We start from the raw sequence: 11,236 nt of genomic DNA on the forward strand, positions 1-11,236 counted from the left end.
GTCAATTTTAGATCTTTCTTGCTTTCTCTTGTGGGCATTTAGTGCTATAAATTTCCCTCTACATACTGCTTTAAATGTGTCCCAGAGATTCTGGTATGTTGTGTCTTTGTTCTCATTGGTTTCAAAGAACATTTTTATTTCTGCCTTCATTTTATTATGTACCCAGTAGTCATTCAGGAGCAGGTTGTTCAGTTTCCATGCAGTTGAGTGGTTTTGAATGAGTTTCTTAATCCTGAGTTCTAGTTTGATTGCACTGTGGTCTGAGAGACAGTTTGTTATAATTTCTGTTCTTTTACATTTGCTGAGGAGTGCTTTACTTCCAACTATGTGGTCAGTTTTGTAATAAGTGTGATGTGGTGCTGAGAAAAATGTATATTCTGTTGATTTGGGGTGGAGAGTTCTGTAGATGTCTATTAGGTCTGCTTGGTGCAGAGCTGAGTTCAATCCCTGGATATCCATTTTAACTTTCTGTCTCGTTGATCTATCTAATGTTGACAGTGGGATGTTAGAGTCTCCCACTATTACTGTGTGGGAGTCTAAGTCTCTTTGTAGGTCTCTAAGGACTTGCTTTATGAATCTGGGTGTTCCTGTATTGGGTGTACATATATTTAGGATAGTTAGCTCTTCTTCTTGAATTGATCCCTTTACCATTATGTAACAGCCTTCTTTGTCTCTTTTGATCTTTGTTGGTTTAAAGTCTGTTTTATCAGAGACTAGGAATGCAACCCCTGCTTTTTTGTTTTGTTTTGTTTTCATTTGCTTGGTAGATCTTCCTCCATCCCTTTATTTTGAGCCTATGTGTGTCTCTCCATGTGAGATGGGTCTCCTGAATACAGGAAACTGATGGGTCTTGACTTTTTATCCAATTTGCCAGTCTGAGTCTTTCAATTGGAGCATTTATCCCATATATATTTAAGGTTAATACTGTTATGTGTGAATTTGATCCTGTCATTATGACGTTAGCAGGTTATTTTGCTCATTAGTTGATGCAGTTTCCTCCTATCATAGAGGGTCTTTACAATTTGCCATGTTTTTGCAGTGGCTGGTACCGGTTGTTCCTTTCCATGTTTAGTGCTTCCTTCAGGAGCTCTTGTAGGGCAGGCCTGGTGGTGACAGAATCTCTCAGCATTTGTTCGTCTGTAAAGGATTTTATTTCTCCTTCACTTATGAAGCTTAATTTGGCTGGATATGAAATTCTGGGTTGAAAATTCTTTTCTTTAAGAATGTTGAATATTGGCCTCCACTGTCTTCTGGCTTGTAGAGTTTCTGCTGAGAGATCCGCCTAACATGTTAGTCTGATGGGTTTCCCTTTGGCTGCCCTTAATATTTTTTCCTTCATTTCAGCTTTGGTGAATCTGACAATTATTTGTCTTGGAGTTGCTCTTCTCGAGGAGTATCTTTGTGGCATTCTCTATATTTCCTGAATTTGAATGTTGGCCTGCCTTGCTAGTTTGGGGAAGTTCTCCTGGATAATATTCTGAAGAGTGTTTTCTAACTTGGTTCCATTCTCCCCGTCACTTTCAGGTACACCAATCAGATGTAGATTTGGTCTTTTCACATAGTCCCGTATTTCTTGGAGGCTTTGTTCGTTTCTTTTCACTCTTTTTTCTCTAAACTTCTCTTCTCGCTTCATCTTATTCATTTGATCTTCAATCACTGATACCCTTTCTTCCACTTGATTGAATCGGCTACCGAAGCTTGTGCATGCATCACATAGTTCTTGTGCCATGGTTTTCAGCTCCATCCGGTCCCTTAAGGTCTTCTCTATGCTGTTTATTCTAGTTAGGCATTCATCTAATCTTTTTTCAAGGTTTTTAGCTTCTTTGCAATGCGTTCAAACATGCTCCTTTAGCTCAGAGAAGTTTGTTATTACCGATCGTCTGAAGCCTTCTTCTCTCAACTTGTCAAATTTATTCTCTGTCCAGCTTTGTTCCGTTGCTGGCGAGGAGCTGCATTCCTTTGGAGAAGAAGAGGCACTCTGATTTTCAGAATTTTTAGCTTTTCTGCTCTGGTTTCTCCCCATCTTTGTGGTTTTATCTACCTTTGGTCTTTGATGATGATGACATACAGATGGGGTTTTGGTGTCAATGTCGTTTCTGTTGGTTAGTTTTCCTTCTAATAGTCAGGACTCTCAGCTGCAGGTCTGTTGGAGTTTGCTAGAGGTTCATTCCAGACCCTGTTTGCCTGGGTATCACCAGTGGAGGCTGCAGAACAGCACATGTTGCTGCCTGATCCTTCCTCTGGAAGCTTGGTCTCAGAGGGGCACCCGGCTGTATGAGGTGTCAGTTGGCCCCTACTGGGACAAGTCTCACAGTTAGGCTACTCGGGGGGTCAAGGACCCACTTGAGGAGGCAATCTGTCTGTTCTTGGATCTCAAACTCCATGCTGGGAAAACCACTGCTCTCTTCAAAGCTGTCAGACAGGGACGTTTTAAGTCTGCAGAAGTTTCTGCTGTCTTTTGTTCAGTTATGCCCTGCTCCCAGAGGTGAGGACTACAGAGGCAGACAGGCCTCCTTGAGCTGTGGTGCGCTCCACCCAGTTCGAGCTTCCCGGCCTCTTTGTTTACCTACTCAAGCCTCAGCAATGGCGGACGCCTGTCCCCCAGCCTCGCTGCTGCCTTGCAGTTTGATCTCAGACTGCTGTGCTAGCAGTGAGCAAGGCTCCGTGGGCATGGGACCCTCTGAGCCAGGCGCGGGATATAATCTACTGGTGTGCTGTTTGCTAAGACCATTGGAAAAGTGCAGTATTAGGGTGGGAGTGTCCTGATTTTCCAGGTACCATCTGTCATGGCTTCCCTTGGCTAGGAAAGGGAATTCCCCGACCCCTTGCACTTTCCCAGTGAGACAACACCCCACCCCGCTTCGGCTCACACTCCGTGGACTGCACCCACTGTCCGACAAGCCCCAGTGAGATGAACCCGGTACCTCAGTTGGAAATGCAGAAATCACCCATCTTTTGCATCGCTCACACTGAGAGCTGTAGACTGGAGCTGTTCCTATTCGGCCATCTTGGAACCAGCACACACCAATTTTTTAAAACAGAAACAGGATGGCCGGGTGCGGTGGCTCACGCCTGTAATCTCAGCACTTTGGGAGACTGAGGTCAGGAGATCAAGACCATCCTGGCTAACATGGTGAAACCCCGTCTCTACTAAAAAAAAAATTAGCTGGGCGTGGTGGCAGGCGCCTGTAGTCCCAGCCACTCGGGAGGCTGAGGCAGGAGAATGGCGTGAACCTGGGAAGTGGAGTTTGCAGTGAGCCAAGATCACACCACTGCACTCCAGCCTGGGCGACAGAGCAAAACTCCATCTCAGAAGAAAAATAAAAATACAAAATAAAAAATAAATAAATAAAACAGAAACAGGATCACAATCTACATATTGTCTTAACACATATTTTAATCATAGATAACAGTAAATCTATTTAACACAAAAATTCTGAAAATCTGCAGCTTCATCTTATATAAAACATTTAAACTTCTCAGAACAACTGGGAATGTTAATGTTTCATTTATTCATTTATTATTAATATCAATCAGGGTCCTATTAGGAGACAGAAACCAGATAATTTGAAAGTTTAATATGAACAAATTATTAACTATAACAAGAAATAGGCTAGAAAGAAAGATAATTTTAAGGAATGTAGGAAAAGCAGATATTCCAAGGGCAAAAACAGATCACTCAAGGAAGAGTTCCTGCACCCTTACCCTCTCCAGCTGAGATCCAGCCATGGCTCACCAAATGGCAGAAAAGTCACCTGGTCTGTACTGGCAGAACATGCTGGATATCCACCTTCTAGTTTGTAGGGGAAAGTCTGTCACAGGGAAGCATCTCACTGGAGGCACTGGGCTACAAACCTGCCTGTAGGGGTGCTACTAATTGCCATGCACTGAAGAAGCTAAAGCACTGCAGGAGCTGCATCTACAGGAATCTGATGAGAGGACCCTGGAGCCAGGAAGGAAAACCTCCTCTTCCTGCAATGTCCCTTCAATATCTTCTACAGATAAAGTTTAACAACGTGCCAGCTAGCCAAGGAAAAATATTTAAGGGCCAATCTCAATTTCATAGAAAGGAAATTAAGGGTGAGTTTGAAACTGAGGGAAAACAAATAAACAAGTGGCACATTCCACAAACACTTAATGGGCACCTGTATACTTACTGAGCCAGGGACTGTACTGCATATTGGCCCACATATGTCCTTTTTGTTTCCGTTTATTGAGTGCTATCTGTTGTCACTCCTGTTCTAAGCACTTAAATATACAAACTCATGCAATCTTCACAATAACCCTGAGGTAGATGCTAGGACCACCCCCAGATTACAGATAACAGGATTGAGACACAGAGAATTAACTCACCCAAGGTCAGCTAGTAGGTAGCAGAAACAGAATTTAAACCTGGTAGTCTCTACATGTTTAAGTACCATGCTACAAAGCCTCTCAGGATGTTTTCATGGCACAAAATTATCCAAACCCCTTCAAGACTATCCCCTGACCACTCTAGTGTCTGTATCATGTTAAAGCAAAGAAAAATCCCCATCCACTCTCCATGCCCCCAAATATTATCCCAGGGTTCCAAAAAGTATCTTGGAGGACTTTACTTGGGAATAGCAGTTCCACATATCATGGATTATTGAGTCTTTCCTGCCCACTTAGTGACAGCAGTGGCCATCTGTCAGCACCCACCACACGATCTGGCTACACTAAGGCGTGAGGTCCATGAGAATGGAGGGATGTATTCTAACCACATTCTGAACATTTTTTTTCTTTTTTTAGATGGAGTCTTGCTCTGTTGCCCAGGCTGGAGTGCAGTGGTGTGGTCTCTGCTTGCTGCAACCTTTGCCTCCCAGGTTCAAGCAATTCTCCTGTCTCAGCCTCCTGAGTAGCTGGGATTACAGGTGCCTGCCACCACATCCAGCTAATTTTTTGTATTTTTAGTAGAGATGGGGGGGTTTCACCATGTTGGCCAGGCTGGTCTCGAACTCCTGACCTCATGATCCATCCACCTCGGCCTCCCAAAATGCTGGGATTACAGGTGTGAGCCACCGCACTCAGACTGTGCTTCTTAAATTGCAGTCAGTCTTGAGACACTGCTAGTAGCTAAGTGAATCTATCATTTTTATCTTTAGTCTGCAAATCCTTTCTGCAATAATTGCATGTGCCTTTCTTTACTGTTTCTATTTTGCTGTGTTCTGTATACAGTACCAGTGCTTTTCAAACTGCATTTCTAATCAGCTCCCAGGTGATGCCATTGTTGTGGCTCTGGGTACCACACTTTGAGTAGTGAGATCCTATATAACTAAGCGAGGAAGCGGTTCACCTCTCTACAATAGCAGGATCCTTTCCTTAAAACCCAAAATCTGCCAGGCACGGTGGCTCACACCTGTAATCCCAGCACTTAGGGAGACAAAGGTGGGAGGATAGCTTGAGTCTAGGAGTTCGAGGTCTGCCTGGGCAGTAGAATGAGATACCGTTCTCCAACAACAAAACCCAGAATCTAATTTTTGTATCACAAATTTGATGTGCAGTGCCAACAGTTCTTGAGCACTGAGAGATCTTTACAGCCGTCTGGTGACCAAAACTGGATCATAGACAGAACCAAAACAGGGACTCACATTCCTGGAAAATCATCCATATACTTAATACTGGGAATAATAATGACAATCCAAAGCTAATAGAAATAACACCAGAATAAGGCCAGGTGCAGTGGCTCATGCCTATAATCCTTGCACTTTGGGAGGCTGAGGTGGGAGGATCGCTTGAGGTTAGGAGTTTGAGACCAGCCTGGGCAACATACAACACCCTGTTTCTGCAAAAATTTTTAAAAACTAGCCAGGCGTAGTGGGTGCACCTGTATTCCCAGCTACTTGGGCAGCTAAGGCAGGAGGATCACTTGAGCCTAGGCATTCAAGGCCGCAGTGAACCATGATTGCACCATTGCACTCCAGCCAAGGCAACAGAGCAAGACCATCTCCAAAAAAAAAGAAGAAAAGAAAAAAGGAAAGAAAAGAAATAACACCATAATAAGACAAATAGGAATGCTTTTATTCAGATACTAAAAACATCTTTAAAATATTATATATAGCAAACAAATGATTTATTATATTTACTGACCCCTAATTACTTCAATGTGCAGGGATGGTACCTATGAAAAGCACTGTGTAATTGTAGGTAATTTGGGACATAAGACCTTGACCAAAAACTGAAAATACTATTCCTAGAAAAAAAGCAAAAATATTTTTGACATTAAAAGCCTTAAAACAAGATAAAAATGAAACACTAATAAGAACAGAGCTTAGTTCAGTCCAAGAAACTTACTTAGCACTAATACTAGACAATGTGCTATGTGGTGGGGGGTTACAAAGATACCCTGTGGGAGCTTACAGTCAAAAGACAGTCATAGACTTAATTTCATACATGGTAAAGACAAAAATATAGGAAAGCACAAGGTACTGTGGGACCTCAGATTCAAATGGGGAAATGACAAAATTGGAAAAAAGTAGACAACTGAGAGGTTCAGCAGTCCAGAAGCCAATTAATGAGGTCCTGAACTAAGAGTGGTAACAAGGATGAAGAGGAGACAGATGTGAAAAGCGTTAAGGAAAATACAATCTACAGGAATTTGGCTGGCCATGGGAGTGCAGAAGGAAGATGGAATTACACTTGGATAACAGTACAAAGTGATTAAATGAGATGAGAAAAGGAAAACAGAAGTAGATTTAAAGTGGCAGGAGATGATGGCTTCAGTTGGGGCTCTGTTGAGTTTGGGGTGCCTGTGGGATATCCAAGTGCATGTTCAATAGCAGGTGGATATACATCAGAGTATTTGGGTAGAGGTAAAAAACACATTTTGAAGTTACCAACATAGTAAAAATTTTAAACATGAGATGTGGAAAGAAAAGAGCAGTAGGTTAGGGATGGAATTTTGAGAATGCTAACTATTGAGGAAAGGGCAAAGGAGGACGCATTCAAGAAGCAGAGAAAGTAATTTGTTTTTTTTTTTTTTTTTTTAATGAGATGGAGTCTCGCTCTGTGACCCAGGCTGGAGTGCAGTGGCACAATCTTGACTCACTGCAACCTCCACCTCCCGGGTTCAAGCAATTCGCTGCCTCAGCCTCCTAAGTAGCTGGGATTACAGGCGTCTGCTACCATGCCCGGCTAATTTTTTGTATTTTTAGTACAGATGGGGTTTCACCATCTTGGCCAGGCTGGTCTTGAACTTCTGATCTTGTGATCCACCTGCCTCAGCCTCCCAAAGTGCTGGGATTACAGGCGTGAGCCACCGCGCCTGGCCATAGTTTCTCATTATTCAGAAAATTAGAAGAGACTAGTAACTAAGAATATGGAAATTTTCAAGGAAGGAATGGGCAAGTGTTAAATGCAGCAGAGATGTCCAATGAGACAATGTTAGAAAAATGTCTGCTCAGCCTGGGCATAAAGTGAGACTCCATCTCTACAAAAAAATAAAGAAATTAGCCGGGCATGGTGGTGTGCACTGGCTTGGGTGACAGAGCAAGATCCCATCTGAAGGAAAAAAAGAAAAAAAAAAGTCTGCTAATTGTAGGCGCCCTGAGAGCAGGTACTATGACTTATTAATTCTTATATACTCGCTGTCTGTTACAAAGACTGATACAATGTAGGCAGCACTCTATAAATGCTTCTAGAATTTTACTGACATGACTATCACTTTCATTAGTAAAATAACACACTTATACGATTCAAAAAGAAACATGTCAGTACTAGATACTGCAGACATTTTCCCAAGGGAGATTTTCTTGACTCAACTCAGCCTAAATTTTGGTAGAAAATATTAATAAAGGAAATACAGAAAATACCTTTCCAACAGAAAGAATAAAAGCAAAGAAAAGGATTTAAAACGCAAAAGGATAGAATAAATGAATACAAACCAAAAGATTAGTGTAGCAATGTCAATAACAGAAAATACTATTTAAGCAAAAGCTACAGTAGAAACAGAGGAATCTTACCGAAAGATAAAAAGTTCACTTCACCGAAAAGCTATCTCAGACTCCTGTGAGGCAAGAGAGGTGATCGAGTTGTGAAAATGCAGTCAGATTTTGTTTTTATTTAAAATTGCAGCATTTTGCTAATCATAACTTTTTTGCATTAATTTTTATTTTGAAAAATATTGCATCCAAATATTGCTCATCTTCATTACGGAGTTCTTTTGGCGGTTCCTTAAATTCTGCACCTGAGGCTCCTGCCTCATTCTAATCCTGGCTGTGGACCAGCAAGATACTTAGGCGTCTAAAAACATAACCCCAAGTGTTATATCAGAAAAGTAGACAGAATTGCAAGAAGGAAAACAAACAAACAAAAACTGGCACAATCCCAGTAACTGTGAGATTTTAACATACCCGCATCAAAAACTGATCAATCAAAAAAACACTAGTAAGGGTTAAGGGAATGCGTGCACAATACAACTAGATTTCTCCTGCAGCTCTGTGAAGGGCAGCCCGCGGTAGGCCAGGCCTGGTCCCGGGCGCCCCAGCCGGCTCCCCTGGGTCCAGGCGTGCGCTTGCGGGAGACGTGGGCGTCTCGGCGTCCGGCCGTCAAGCAATGCCTGGGACTCCACCCTACCCTTCGCGTAGTACTTGTTATACTTGGGCAGCTCCTTCACGCCCGGTCCTCTCCCCGCGCCGGTAGGAACCTTCCACGGCCTTAAAGAAACCTGCTCACCAGGTCAGGGGCGCCAACCAGGTTGCGCACGCGCAGAGGCCGGAAGGGCAACTGGACGTCGCCCAGGTAAACGACGTCCGGCGCCACCAGTTTCTTGTTGCTGTCACTCTGCACTTCCCGCTCTCTTCCTTGGTCTCGGCTTCCGCTACCGCCCGCGGTTTTCCACTTCAGTCTCCTGGTCCGCAGCAGCCACGACTACAGATACCAATAGCGCGACAGCCGCAAAGCGCCGTAAGGTCGTGCTTTTCTTTTGTTTTCTCGTGCTTTGTTTCTTCTGATTTTCCTTTTCCGGGTTTTTAGTTGAACACACGTTTTTTCCGTATATGTGTTTTAAATAAATGCATTTAGGGCTAAATTTAACTGTATCCCACCCATTATAATAAATAGTACTTTCACTATTTTCCAGAATAAGATTTTGTGGTTTCCTCTTTAACCCATGAGTTGAATGCTTTGTTTCTAAGCAACTTACACTTGTAAGTTTATAAATATATATTATTATTTAGATCCAAACATGTATTTATTATTAGAGACAAGGTCTCTGTCGCCCAGGCTGCAATGCAATTGTCAGAGGCGAGTGAACCAGAGCAACTACATCTTAAAATAGGAGCTAAGTAAAATGAGGCTGAAACCTACTAAGCTGCCTTCCCATCTAAGTCACAGGATGAGATAGGTCAGCAAAAAATACAGGTCATAAAAGACCTTGCTAATAAAACAGGTTGCAGTGAAGAAGTCACCTAATCCTACCAAAACCAAAATGGCCCCAAGAGTAACTTCTGGTCGCTCTCACTACTACACTCCCATCAGCGCCATGACAGTTTACAAATGCCATGGCAACGTCAAGAGGGTACCCTATGGTCTAAAAAGGGGAGACATGGGCCGGGCGGGGTGGCTCACGCCTGTAATCCCAGCACTTTGGGAGGCCGAGGCGGGCGGATCACGAGGTCAGGAGATGAGACCATCCTGGTTAACACAAACCCTATCTCTACTAAAAATACAAAAAAAATTAGCCAGGTGTGCTGGTGGGGGCCTGTAGTCCCAGCTACTGGGGAGGCTGAGCCAGGAGGCAGAGCTTGCAGTGAGCAGAGATCGTGCCTCTGCTCTCCAGCCTGGGCGACAGAGGAGACTCCCTCTCAAAAAAAAAGGAGGGGGAGGACATGAATAGTCCACTCCTTATTTAGCATATAATCAGGAAATAACCATACAAATGAGCAACCAGTCGCCCTCAGGGCTGCTCTGTGAAGTAGCCATTCTTTTATTCCTTTGCTTTCTTAATAAACTTGCCTTCACTTTGGACAGCGGAGTTGCCCTAAATTCTTTCTTGCGTGAGATCCAATAACCCTCTCTTGGGGTGTGGATGGGGACCCCTTTCCTGTAACGCAGTGGCGGATCAAAGCCTCCAACTCCTGGGCTCAAGCGATCCCCCTGCCTTAGCCTCCCAGTAGGTGGGCCACAATGCCTGGCTAATCTTTTAAATTTTTTGTAGAGACAGGGTCTCACTATTTTGCCCAGGCTGGTCCTGAACTCCTGGCCTCAAGCAATCCTCCCACCTCAGTCTCCCAAAGTAGTGGGATTATAGGTATGAGCCACCACACCTGGCTCAAACTTTTAAACTGCTACTTTGCACAGGAAACTTCTCTTCAAACACTAAGAATTTAAAAAAAGAGTCATGACTGCAAATACAGTAAGATAAAGCTATGAAATTTTGTGAGAATAAAGTAGAAATTGTGGATAAAATGAACAATTTCTTGGAAAAATAATAAATATATATGTAAATATATATATATTTATTTACACACACACACACACACACACACAAGTAAGACACTAACAAATCCAACTTAAACTTTATCTTTCCTCAGACACCAGGCCTAGATAGTTTTTGAAGTTTTACCAAAAATTGGAAGAACCGAAAATCTTTGCCTTATACAAACTCTTTCAAAGGATGGAAGAACAGAGAAGACTACCCAATGCATTGTTGAGATTAACATACCCTTAATACCCAAAACATGGAAGGATGGTAGCAGGGTGTAAAAGTATAGATGAATTTATGAACAGAGGTGCAAAAATATTAATAAATAGGAAATCTTATACAAGATATAAAAATTAATATGTTATGAATATGTATGGTTTATCCCAGGAAGGCAAGGAAGAAAATAGATTGATCCACCACAGCAATTTAAAATTATGTGTTGAACTTTCAATGGGCTAGGCACTGTTGTAGGCATTTAGCAAAGTAACAGATTTTAAAAGAGAAAAAACCTTTATTTCCTACACACAGGAATTGAGAAAGAAAGAGATAAAAATGATGATTTACTATAAAACGAGTATCTATTCCAAACTATTACAAATAAAAAAATTCAGCAAGGTTGCTGGAGCAACATTAAATAATCAATAGAATTCTTATACATAAAAATTAACTAATTAGAAAAAAGTATTTTTAAAAACTCATTCACAATACAACAAAATTTAAAAGGTACCTAAATATAGATCTAAGATACACAACATTATCTTATCATTTTTTTCTTTTCTTTTTTTTTTTTTTTTT

The 11,236-nt window shown here is 42.2% G+C and overlaps 1 protein-coding gene across 6 annotated transcripts in view; it reads left to right on the forward strand.

Annotated features, from left to right (window-relative positions):
* Positions 1 to 11,236, forward strand: part of CCL28 (C-C motif chemokine ligand 28) — a 32,015-nt gene that overhangs the window by 6,675 nt on the left and 14,104 nt on the right. The window contains exon 1 of one of the 6 annotated variants that reach the window (XM_017896000.1): positions 7,281 to 8,757. The exons of 2 other annotated variants lie outside the window; for them this stretch is intronic. The gene's annotated coding sequence lies outside the window, so the exon portion shown is untranslated. Of the gene's footprint in view, positions 1 to 7,280; positions 8,928 to 11,236 lie in introns of those variants that run through there. 3 more of the 6 variants (XM_017896001.1, XM_017895997.1, XM_017895998.1) reach the window with 3 other exon arrangements.

The sequence above is a fragment of the Rhinopithecus bieti genome, unplaced genomic scaffold (assembly GCF_001698545.2).
Source record: "Rhinopithecus bieti isolate Rb0 unplaced genomic scaffold, ASM169854v2 scaffold_28024, whole genome shotgun sequence".
Lineage (NCBI taxonomy): Eukaryota > Metazoa > Chordata > Mammalia > Primates > Cercopithecidae > Rhinopithecus > Rhinopithecus bieti.